This window comes from Lytechinus variegatus, chromosome 18 (assembly GCF_018143015.1).
Source record: "Lytechinus variegatus isolate NC3 chromosome 18, Lvar_3.0, whole genome shotgun sequence".
Taxonomy (NCBI): Eukaryota; Metazoa; Echinodermata; class Echinoidea; order Temnopleuroida; family Toxopneustidae; genus Lytechinus; species Lytechinus variegatus.
Genome location: NC_054757.1, coordinates 6,434,656 through 6,445,044, shown reverse-complemented (window position 1 = coordinate 6,445,044; position 10,389 = coordinate 6,434,656).

The window sequence follows — 10,389 nt, the reverse complement described above, 5'->3', positions numbered from 1 at the left end:
TTAATGCCCTTCTGACTCTGCGGCAGAAATAGTTTTAATATTTTATCTGTCTTATAAATTGTTTTATTCATTTGATTTTTGATGAAAGTGAAGCATTGATAGGTACAAATTTCTTGCATTTTTGTTGGAATGATTTATGTGGGAATCTAAGATAATTTTGTTTGTGGTCAGTACTGAAACGGTAGTAGTTTGTCTGGAACTTGCCAGATATCTTTAGAGGTTACCAGTACCTGACTCATCATAATAAATAAAACTGGTTATAGAGGATTCCAAAATTGCACAAGATTTAACTATTATTAAATTCTTGTTGGTTTCAATGCAGATGATTGAATTGTGATGGTGTAGTCAATCTCCTTTCGTAAATTTGCTTGATGGCCCTATTTGCACATGCCAATAACAACAGTTTGTGGAGTTTTCACTCTCTTTGGAAGCTTTTTTAGGGTCATGATTCACTTCTGGCTATCCTGCCAATCAGTGGGATAATTCCTCATCAGATGTATGTCAAAACTTATTTAGCTATACATGCCGACTATGCTTCAAGCATGGCTGTCTGGGGGCCCTTGGTTAATATCTTTGTGATGCTTTATAAACCTGTTAGGTCATTGATGATATTGGGTAAGGTACCTACATGACAAAGAGTTTGCGATTGATTCAAATTACACTCGAATCGGGATCAATATGAAATTCCCATCTCTTAACCACATGAATCGATATCAATCTCCATTTTGAGTGCGATATGTATGTATCATAACTCCTTGTGAGATGAGGCCTAGGCCTTTGACTGTGGATTCAGTGTGGTTGAAATAGATCCACCACAATTTTTTGTCATTTAAATATGCTTTTGAAGAAAATGATATGATTTTTGTGGAACGGGCTGTTGTGTGATCTCTGCAATAATGACTATCAATTGTTAATTTGTTAAAATAATGTATTGTTGGGGCCAAATTTCATGCAAGGGTATATGTTCTTGATGACAATTGCAGGTTTGATTAAATTGATTTTTTTTTAAATTCTGATTCAGTGTTCAAAAACCTGAAAAAAATACAAACAAGAAAAAATGCAGACATGAAAAATTCCATGTACAGTGATTGACAGCATTAAAATTTTTGATGAAATTATGCATGATAATTGAAAATGAAGTGATTGTAAAAAGCTGAATCGGAATCCCTTGAGCTGATTCCATTTGAGTTGAAAGTCTGAAATTGGTTGGAATTTGTGAATCTTTACTAGCTAAAGTCCACTGTTTTCAATTGTCACCTATAAAGGTAGGGGCAGAAATCATGCAATTTTCCTGTAAGTTCATGACAGGGAAAAAATACATGGGGGCTCGGGGCGATTTTGCCCCCGAAATGCCCTAAAGAGCCCTGGAAAACTAAAATGGAGCCCCTGAAATTCATATAGGGTCCAATGTAAACTTTAACACAAATTAGGATATTTGGGCTAGTGAGCTCAAAAATGGCCCTGGAAAATAAATTATTAATTTTTTCCCTGGTTCATGATATTTTGGTATCAAATGAAAATGACAACAAAATGTTTGCAGACTTTGATTAGGGCACTCAAGTGATCATTAAACTTAACAAGAGCCACACAGCATGATGTGCAGGACCAAAAAATTAGGTCAATTATGATTATAGACAAATAGAGCAGAACATTGGTTTGGATTAAAAGAGACAGTTATTTCTGTTTGGTGTGTGAAAATGCCCAGGAAATCTCAATTTTCATATTATCTACCATCAAAGTTTGTTTGTCAACTTTGACTGGGGTCTGGTGAATACTTTGACTTTACTTGTATTTGTAGCGGGGTGAATTTGACTGGAGATTTGTCACTTATTGAGTTGTTAGATTTGAATTTCTAGGTTTTGCTCAGAATTGGGAAAACCATTAGATGTATCATAAACTGCAACATAACGACAAAGCATATATATATGTTTTTTTTAATCAGCAGAAATATACTAAATTTTCACAAAGGTTTATATAGACCTGATTTATATTTCCAGGTAAATGCAGATAAGAATTCCCTTTGTTTTTATACTTTGGTTAAAACTCAATAAGCTGTTTATTTCATGCAGGTTTTTATATAAGCGCTTTTTACTTATTCTGTTCTCTGTCTATCCTCTTTATATGACTTTACAATTTCCTTTGCATTTGAATTACCCTTAATCCAGTATATGGGACGGTACTTGATCCCCAAACTCAAGGTAGTGTGTTCTCAAGCACTCTTTGGCTATGCCATGATAATTCACCCCTTTCTTGTGGCCTATATTTTCTGTAGTATTGATTTGATGAACAGGTCTGTTATGTCCTGATTCATAACTGTGCCATTTCTGTCTTATTTCAGGGAGTGAGTCAACCGTGTTGGAAATCCTAATTTGCCATGTACATGTATTCACACAGTAGTCTCTCTACATGTAGGCATATCTATGCAAAAAATTGCAACTTTATATCACATTTCTATAAGAATTTGTAGTTTTTTCTTTCAATTATCTTGTACGAAGCATGTTTATGAAAAGACAGAAAATACAGATCAAACAACCTCATGTTATTAAGTTTAGGGCCTTGACCATTTGTTTTTTATAAAAATGCTCAAAAATGCAGTTTTCCATGTGATAGGAATGATTTCAAATCTTGTCTAGTGTTTCCATCTAGATGTTCTTGAATTCATCTGATGTCATTATCAGGGGTTGTGGAAATGTTTTGAAAGTGGGGGGGGGGGGAGGGGGCTGACTATGCGAGCAATCACAGTCAGCCCCTGATTATACTGTATTTCTATATAACTATGAGTATGAGCATAAAATGGTCAAAGGAGAAAGTCCAACAGGTTATTGTAAAATCGATTTATCTACTTTTCAATGTTATTCAAATTTGTTTTTAAAAAAAATTGTGTTTGTTTTAAAACACTGCCCTTTAATTCTATTTCAATATGAGATGGCCTCTCTTTTAAAAACTCACGTTTTTTTCCCACATTCTTTAAACATATTTCACAAGAGGGTTCACGCAAATTCGTCCCGGCTTTTCAGCTGATGAAATCTATACATAACACGCCTCATTACCATTCCGATTTGAAACCAAGTGGTTAAATAAGTTGCTTCCTTCTATCAGGGGACACAAATCGATCATCCCTCTCGTATTGAAAGCCAATTCATTTAAAGGTATCTTTGTCGCAAATGGGTCACATGATCACCTACGTCGTCACGTCCATGACCGAGAGAGACGGATCCTCTATCTCGTGTCGCTTGATTAACGACTCTCATCATCGCGCCCCTCAGGGGGTCATCTTTACAAATGACCTTTTCCTTAACGTTTTCTCTCTCCCCCTCATCTTCATCCATCTCTCGCCCCTCTTGATTGGATTCTGTCTCCCTTTTTGGGCTAATGACTGCGATGTTGTTCTTGATCTGGATGTGGGTGATTTAAAGCTCGTAATCTATGTCCGTCCCGTATCCGTGCCTTGCGTAAAAAGAGCCAAGTAGCTGCCAAGAAGGTGGGGTTTTCTCGCCAAAAAGGGCGTGTCTTGTCTTTGCCTCAGTGAGATAGCACCAGGAGAGTGTTTCATGGAACAAATAGTCAGTGAATTTTACTGACTACTTTGTTGGCAGGATTTCAGTAGCTTATAACAGTTGTCAGTGAAAATCACTGACTGTTTGTTTCATGAAATGCTCCCCTGGAATGTAATTAGGAAGATGAAAAAGATGAAAATGAAAATGTATTTAATGCAGTGAAATATGATGCAGACTTCACTGAATCGGGTTGGTATTTCATAAGCTGTTAGTAAAAATTACGCATGGCTTTACGCACGACTGGAACATGTTCTTGCTATGTCAACTACATAGGGATATATCATGTCCTACAAGAAATGGTCACCAGTCGTGCGTAAAGTCATTCTTAACTTACGAACAGCTTTATGAAACACCCACCTGTACTGATTGCATCTTTTAATTTTGATTGTGAAAAAAAAGACCATTTTGTCTGTTCCTAATTTATGTGGAAATAATCATTTTCATACATTTTTCTCTCTTACTTAGGAAGTTTGATTTCTTTTATTAGAGAGAAACTGAAATTTGATGAACGGAAAAAATGGCAATTTGATATAAAAAATCTTGTAAAAGAAATACCGTATACTCTGATCCTGTGTTTGCATATCAGAATCATAAAACTTGAGGGGTTCTCAGCATTATCCACAGACTGTAATATGGTACTTTTTACCCCTCAACTCCATAATACCATAATTATAGTCAGGCTCTGATCAACCAGTAGGCCTTATGGTGAGAAAGAAAATAAAAAGGTTATTTGCCTTACAGCTCACAATTATAATTGGGTGTAGATTACAAATATTTGACTTTGGTTAGAGGTAAGGCAACTCAAGCAGGTTTTCATTATATTCTTGAAGAGATTCCTTTTTTTAATTCTCAAATAAGTGTTTCCTTTCCCACCAAAGGGCTTTTACACCCTCAGACAAATTGGATTATTTCCTTCATCTTGGACTACCTTTACAGTGGTTTGAAGCTGGGGAAAATTGGTCCCTCGACAATTGAGTTGGTAATGACAGATGCATGCAGTGACACCTGTCCTTAGCCGAGGAAGGAACAGAAATCAGTTTTTTCACACCCTCGAAATTGATGGTCAGTTGACCTTAAAAGAGTTTAGTCTGAGGTCATGCTTGTGTCCTGGGCAAACTTCCCGTTTTACATGGTGTGTTACCAAAGATTTCTTTATAGACTTTGGTTTAGTTTACTTTCCGATCTCTCTTTTTCGCACCCTCTTGATTGATGGTCAGTTGACCTTAAAAGAGTCTAGTTTAGGGTCACACTCTTGTCCTGGACAAACTTCCCAGCTTGACAGATGATTCAAAAGTCTTTTTTAAAAAGAATTTAGGGTTGGTTTACTCATTTAGTTTACTTCTCATTTCTCTTTTCACACCCCTAAAATTGATGGTCAGTTGACCTTGAAAGAGTTTAGGGTCATACTCTTGTCCTGGACAAATATCCCAGCTTGACATGATGATTCCAAAGTCTCAGTTTTTAAAAAGGATTTGGGGTTGGTTTACTCATTTAGTTTACTTCTCATTTCTGATTTCTCTTTTCACACCCTCCAAATTGGCGGGTCAGTTGACCGCCAGAGTCTAGTTTAGGGTCACCATGGTAGGTCCATGGGGTCACACTCATCCTGGGTCTTTAGAGTCACCCTCATCCTGGGCAGGTCCATGCTTGTACCATGGACCTACTGGTAGGTCCATGCTTGTACTGAGCTAGGTATCTGTGCTGCCAGGAGATTTATTGATGGTAGTTTGGTTAAGTTGACTCTTTAGTATACTTTCCCTTATTTCACCATTTTTCTTGGAAGTCCTACCAGACTTTTCCCAATGTTATGAATAAATTGTATACATCTTTTTGGGGAAAGCTAGAATTTGATGACAGTGATAAATGATATCTTGTAAAGCACTTGAAGAATCATTTAAATTTACTGCAATAGCAATAGCAGTATGATATCATTCAAAAGAAATACAGATGATACCTTTCAGCAGGAACACATACTTCAGAAATATATGTCTCATTTGATATATTTTGTAGGCTCAATACAGTGGGGATAAAATTAAACCAATGTGTTAATTGTTGCATTTTGGAAGGCATCAAGAGAAAAGATATTTTATTCAAAGTTTAAAGATTAATATAACCAGATTGATTGATGTTATAAAAGTTTATGTTAATGAATTTGGTAAAAAAAGAAAATTGAAACGACTTAGCTCTTCAGTATGGATGCTTTTATTAGGTTATTAGATAAAAGCTGATGAGAATTTAGTCTTTCTCAATTCTTTGTAGTGAAAGCAATTAAAATAATTTTAACATTGATAATATGATATGTTATATATTTTTTATCATTGAAATTATTTATAATCCCATCGAAATCGAGTCATTACACAATCTTAATTTTCTGTAGGCCATAAGAACTCACTGAAAAATAACATTGTTTAAGCCGTCACTGTAACAAAAATTGTTTTTCAATATTTTGAAATAATTGTTTAAACTTTTTGAATAATGTGTTTCAAACCTTAACCAGTAGTTGGTAAAGTGATGGGTTTAAATAATGTGCTTAGAATTTTAAACTGCAGGTTTTTTTTTATAAAATTCCTTACCATCCTGTAGATTGATATCTGAAGGCTGTCTCAGAATCGTTGTCACCCTGATTAATCTACCAAATCAAAATAATATGCCTAATGATTGTTCAGTATGCACAAACTGTATTTAAAAGTAATTATATGTTATCAACACCTCATTCGGCCCATAGCCCGGTTTTGACAGGAAAGTCTCCGCTCCCGTTGCCAAGGGAGCAAGTTAGTGGCATGGGAAGTTTGGAGAGAGCTATGTCGATTAGATTAAAACAAAATGATGAATTCAGAGAAATATGCTGCGCCTGTCTTGATTGCGTGATGAATGATTGAATGAGGCGAAGTTTCCATGAAATACCATATTGAATTATCACTTCTGTAACTTGACGCATGAATGTTTGAAAGGTAAGGGAAAAATAATGTAGAATGATTCAGTTATAGACCACATATAGAATAATTGTCACTCAAAGAATGTTCATTGCCAAACTCGATGTACAGATTAAACTTTTATACAGACTTTTTACAAAAAATGTCAATGATCTAGATCTTTTCATTTGAAGTACTGAAAAGGATTCATTAACTCTCTGCCTCATCTGATGTATATTCCATTTTCCCTTCTTTAAAATCTACTCCGTGTGCTTGGAAGCCAAGTTGTACAAGCTGGTCTTATAGTTTCAAGATTCTTTTGTCTCGATTATAATTATACTTCGATGATATTGAACTTGAACCCAATAATCCCATTGTCTAAACTGGAACCAAATAGATCATACATGTATGAAGCCTATTCAGAATTCGTACTTGTGACAGATCTTTTTTTTCTGATTTGCTTTTCACACCGTGCTTTTTTTCCTTAACCCTGGGAAGTTGGTGGGGCTAAGGGGGAGAGCCTTAGCCCCACCAATTTCCCAGGGTTAAGCTTAGCCTACTTCATTTTCACACTACGCAAAGTGGGCTAGCACGGTAAATAGTACAGTACTATCTGGCCGTGCAAAAAAACAGGGTTAGTCGGCTGATTGTGGTGCTAAGAGATGCAGTGTGAAACGAAACCGAACCGGGCTAAGGAAAAGTGGGGCTAAGCAGTAGTCAATCACAGAAGTCGAAATTGCACGTTTATCACGCTCTGTATGGGAAAATCATCAATATTCATGAGGTGTGGGATAGTCCATGGGGTTAAGAAAGACAATGTGAATCCCAAAAAGATAGTATGGGGTTAAGGAAATGCTATGTGAAAAGCATATAAATGTCTATTTTTTTCTTATTTGAAGCTCGATTCAGAAATGGGTAGTCATGATTTTGATTGCATTGCAACCTGACCCTATTGTCATCATGCACCCCACAGGGTCTATCGTCCTCAAGTTGTAAGTCATTTGTTTAGGGCCGGAGGGAATGCGTACTGTATTTGACCTCTTCCAGGGGTTTAACTGGCTTTCAGTAAGGATGAACTATTATTTTCTACCATGTGAATCTTTATGTGTGTAATTAATAAAGGAAGTATTGAATAGTTGTTACTATGTGCACTACCAGTGCATAGAAATATATTTCAGGAATTGAAAACAAAGTATCTCATGGGGGGGAGTGCATCCACATTCAAAGCCTGATATGTAACTGCAAAATGCATGATTGAAAAAAAGATTTGTGCATAAACATGAAGCCATGAACCAAACTGAGAAGAAATTCATCTTTTGAATTATTGTAAAATGAGAGGAAAGTTTGCTGTGTATTTTATTATGTTGTTTCATGGTTTAGACATTCATATTCACACTTATGTTTGGTCACACTGTGGGTCATTTTCCACAGTGTTTTCTGCTATAAGAGTAATATTCAATATGTGTTCTGACACATAGGCCCGAATTCACAAAGGTGGATTTGAAAACCCACGGTCGAGCCCATGGGTTATGCAGATTTCCTGCATAAATTATGCTTAATTTACCGCGTATCCGGCGCGTGTATGAAACACGTCCAATGCTGATGTGCCCTTTTGTCACAGTTCACCTAATTGGCGCCTGTTACCATGGTTAGATAGGCTATTTTATTCTTGAGTCCACTGTTTGAAGAGCGGACCCATGAATAAAATAGCGTTGATAACCACGGCAACAGGTGTCAATTTGGCGCACTGTGACAAAAGCGTGCATCAGGATTGGACATTTTTTCATACACGCGTCCGATACGCGCTAAATTAAGAGTAATTTATGTAGGAAATCTGCATAAACGGTAGACTCAACTGTGGGTTTTCAAAACCACCTTTGTGAATTCGGGCCATACAGTTGTGCTCAAAAGTTAGTGAACCCTGGTGAACCACACTACAAAATGCACTCCTTGATACTAAGTGTTGGATTCAGACAACACTACTACATTGTTTAGCGAGCTCAGAGAAACAAACTTTATCCAAAAAGTAAAATTTTTTAATCACCTGATTGGTGGGGTTCATTAACTTTCAAGCACCACTGAATATACCTTAAAGCCCCTCAGACTATCAACTCATTAAATAATTTACACAAGTCCCTTTAAGACCTAGGGACCTGCCACCTCCAACTGTGTTTCTCATTAGCTCGCCTGCTGATTTTGCGTCCAACAAATTCAATCTTTCAAGACCTTTTGATCTCGCTGCAAAGTGGTTCATCGGTTCGCTCCCCAATGGAGCCAGTGAGATTATGAGAGGTGAGAGAAAGGGAGAGAGATCGAGATCAAGTTCATTCTTTGCAAAATTATATTTTTTCTATAATTTGCTTTAAAAATCCATATTTTAAGGTCAAATTTGAGTTCTTTAGAGATCTGTGGATTCATCCAACTTTGATTTGACAAAAGAGAGATATTATAAAAATTTTCAAATTTGCCCCTCAATAGTTAGTCTTCATGATGCCCCTTATACCCCTATAGAATTATTTTCATCTTATTAAAGTGATTGACTAACATTGATTTGACTTTTTAAAAATCTGAATTAGAAGGTCACACTTGTCACCTGTGTGTGTGATATGTTACGGAAATCATTATTTAGTGCTTCAAAAGTGAAATATAAAGTGACCGGAAACCCCATCTTAATTTTATCCCATACACTTATGTGTTCTATTTAAGCGTCTTTAAGACGCCTAATTACAAAATTGGATTTTGCCTTGTATGTTTAGCTTTTCATTCTCAATACTGGTTGTTTTCAGGGTTTTTTTAGTTCTAATACATGTACTTGTACACATGTTTCATCTTGGTTTGAGAATTTTTAAATCGGCTGCTCACAAAGTCAAATAATATCTTTAATATCAATACATGAATGTTCCTGTAAAATATATTCATTGTTAAAGAAAGGTGACACACAGGTGCAGAACGATGAAAATGTGATTGAATTAAATACATTTCTGTACATAAATACTTTTCTCTCAAAAAAATTAAAAATACAAAAAAAATATACAATGCAATTGCATTAAAAGTGGTTAGTGATGAAAATAAAGTTCTGATGTCATTCATGAACTAACAGAATAAATATCAAGCGAAAGATGTTGATGAGGTGAAAATTTTGTAAATCAGTCAGTGATAGTTCTAGTTTCTATACATGTTCCTGTTTTTCATCAATAGAGGGCAGCAGACCATCCATTCCACAGAATCTGCTCAGCCACTTCACAAGATAGCGTAAAGCCTATCTTGTGTTAGGGTGTCTCTTTTAATGGTGACATTATTCTGTGAGTCATAGCTCATCATGAATAGGATCGCCATGGGAACCATTCAATTGCTGCCAGACTCTTTCATACCATATTGCTTCTTTCATTGTAAAATAAGGGTGAAGTGTAATTTAGTTCCTCTCAAATTAATTCTGATTCACGGTCAGTGATTGCCATACATCTTAGAAATGACCCTTGTATTGATGTGATTCATGCAGTGCGTTGAGTGGAAAGATTCCATTCACATATTCCTCATGAAAAGACATTCTGAAGATGACACAGGCTTGCTTAAAGCTATTAAAAAGACGAATATATCGGTCAGGTGATTTAGCTAATGACAATTCTCATAGCCATTGGAGTTTTACAGATATGTGTCATCGTGAAATTGTTATTATTTTCAGTTTATGATGTAGGCCTATTTTACTATTTGATTTGACCATTAAAGGGGAATCCAGCCTTGGCCATAAAACGTTGTGTTGGGAAGGATCAAAAATAAATTAAACAGAATGGTGAAAGTTTGAAAGAAATCGGACAAGCAATAAGAAAGTTATAGCTGCTTTAAAATTGAGATCACTAATAGTATGTAGATTTCAAATTGGCAACTGGGTAAGTAAATTATGACAAGGGGCAAGGACAACT